This window comes from Acomys russatus, chromosome 11, assembly GCF_903995435.1.
Source record: "Acomys russatus chromosome 11, mAcoRus1.1, whole genome shotgun sequence".
Taxonomy (NCBI): domain Eukaryota; kingdom Metazoa; phylum Chordata; class Mammalia; order Rodentia; family Muridae; genus Acomys; species Acomys russatus.
The window spans coordinates 47,417,753-47,420,815 of record NC_067147.1 but is presented as its reverse complement, the minus strand read 5'-3'; positions in this window follow the sequence as shown (position 1 = coordinate 47,420,815).

The following is a 3,063-nucleotide window of genomic DNA, read 5'->3' as shown; positions in this document are numbered from 1 at the left end:
GGATAAATTTAAAAGTAGAACTTAGGAAGCAGGGAAGGCTGTGGGTTGTCTCTGCTCGTGAAATAAGTGTTGAATGAAAGAATTTAATCTGTGAAAACATGCCAGACACAACCATGGAAATTACTAAAGCAACAGCCACTTTAAAACACAAGAAGTTAAGATCACAAGTGGCCTTCAGGCAAGCACACCCTTGTCCACAGTTGGTGCTGGCTTGCCACACAGGCGTACATCTCAGCAGGCCTTGAACCCTTGTCTCTACCACTGCTGTTTTCAATCTGCTGACTTTTCCAAAATACATAACTCATGACATCTTAGGCCATCAGAAATTGGCTCAGAATTATTATTTCCACTGAGTGGCCTTCCTTAATGTGAATCGGAAACGAACAACGCTTTTTTTTTTTTTTTTTTTTTTTTTTAATTATAGATCCTGGATGGTCACAAACTTCATCTGAGGGTTGGAGACATGGCTTGGAAAGTAAAGTGCTCGCTACACAATATAAGGGCCTGGGTTCAGATTTCTAGCACCCAAATAAAAAGCCAGGAGTGATAGATAGCACACATGTGTAACCATTGGGCTAGAGGGCGGAGACAGGAGAATTGTGGAGGCTCACTTGCAGGCAGTCTAGGCAAAACGGCAAGCTCCAGACTCAGTAAGAGACCCTGTCTCAAAAATAAAGTGACTGAGGGAGACACAGGGAGCTGGCTTCTAGCATGCACACACAACATCATTTGAGGGACGGCCAGTCAGTGCCACGTCTGCAACCTAGAAGCAAGAGAGGCGCCTGTCAAGAAAGGCTGAGCCGTGCTGCCTCTGCGCATCTAGTTTCCCAAGCGTGCTTGGCACACACCAACCCACATGATGATGTGCTGTGCCGTCTCAGGACGTGCTCATCCGCAAAGGACAAAGCTCAGAGGAGGTCTCCAAACTCCAAGACGACACACACACACACACACTCACACTCACACTCACACTCACACACACACATACGCACATTCTCACTCATATACACACTCACATACACGCACACACATTCACATACACAATTCACACACATACGTTGACACTCATACACACACGCTCACTCACATACACACACGCTCACTCACATACATACACGCTCACACACACACACACACATTCATACATATACACTCACATACCACATTCACACATACACACTTTCATGTACGTACACCTACACGAGACAGAGACAGAGAGACAGAGGAGAGAGAAAGAGACAGAGACAGAGAGAGACAGAAACAGAGGAAAGAGAAAGAGAGGGGCGCGGGGGGGGGGGCGAATACAGTTAGGCTCCATGCTAGATTTCTAGGAAAAGCTGACATTTTGACTTATCTAGCTAACTACAGAGTGATGCTGTGGAAGCATCGTATCATTCGCAGATATTCCACTGCTAAAGACAAGGTGAAATTAATCAACTGCATTTTATAGCCTGAATTCTTACACCCAAAATACCCTTTAATATAATAGCCTGTGCTCTAGGCCAAAGAACAGGAGATAAAAGGAGGTCATTAACTCAAATACTAAACGATAATGGAGTTTTCTCCTTAATAAGATTTTCTGATTACCCAAGGCTTAGGCAGAACCAACTTTTGCAAAAAAAAAAAAAAAAAAAAAAAAAAAAAGAAGAAGAAGAAGAAGAAGAAAGATCAGCTTTCTGAAATGTCTGAGTCATTCTGAAGTGTGCACTACAGAGGATGAACTAACCCTGTTTCCAAGTTGGGCTGTCAACATTCTGTACACTAGTAAGTGTGTGTGCACACTTGTGTATGAGTGTGAATGTCTGTGTATGTACATGTGTGTGTGCTCGAATGCCTGTGCGTGGCATAAACTATTTTTAAACTGTTTCTTCAAAGGATCGCAGTTCTGTTTAGGATTAGAAATGGCTGCTTAATAAATAAATCTGCCTCCCTGGTATATGCCAGCTTTTTCCTATCTGCAGCATTGGTGGATTCAGGTTCTTGGGGTTCCCCCCCCCCAGACAGCTCTTCTGAATTCTAGATGTTCATTCTTATTCTATACCTTTGTCTGGTGTTGGTGGGAGGCATTTGTGCACCCTGAATAAGAAACGCCATCTGGGGTTCATTTCTTTCCTTCTGTTTAGAAAGAACATTTTGGGCATTTAAGTCTCAAACTGCTGAGTCGTCCTCTGGCTGCCTCTGGTAAAATCTAATGGGACTCAGGGCCATGTTTCCCCTTGGGGGTGTTTCCTAATCTGAGCTTTCATGGTTGCCCCACAGGCGGCTTGAAATCCTCTAATGGCATCAAGTCGGCATACTTCCGGTCTGCAGACACGCTCTGAAACAAATTATCCTAGCTCTGCCTCCTGCCCGCGATTACATGTGCACACTTGTAAGTTTCCAGTCAGTACACTTGAGGCCACTTCCTAGAGGTTCAGAAAAGCTGTTATCTTCCATTAATCTAATGCCTCAAGACCGGGGAAGGGCCAGGCGTGGTGCCACTTGGTTCTCTGTATATTTTCCACAAATGTGGAAGATTTTTTTAAATGTATTTCTGTCTCCAAACGTCTAGGGGGAAGTTACACCTATGATCTAATTGTGGTCAAGGTCCTACTGTCTCGATTCACCACCCCCAGGCCTCAGGAGGCAAACACATGAGCTACAGTAGGGTTACCTCTTTCGTTAGCCTGCCAGCGAGCTGCCTAGAGTGTGAACTTCCGTTCTCTTACATGAAGGCGGACTAAACCTCGGCGTCAAGGCCTTTCCTTTGAAGAAGGCTTCAAACACTAAAAGGGGACCGTGGAGAGCTTAGATGCTGTCACACCATCCTTACAACAAAAGATAAGACAAACTCACCGAAAAATCGGTCGCATTTCTTAGACCGTCAGGGAATTGAAGCTGCCACCCTGAAATCCTAAGGGACCGGATACCAAAGACTGGAGCCATCACTTCAGATTTCTGGATGAATTTCTCCAAGCTGCATGCACGCTGCTATAAGAAGAGGGGTTAGGGATGGGGTGGGGGTTGGGGGGTGTTCCATCTCAGAGATGCCCCCACCACAAACATGTTCATTTCCTAAACGAA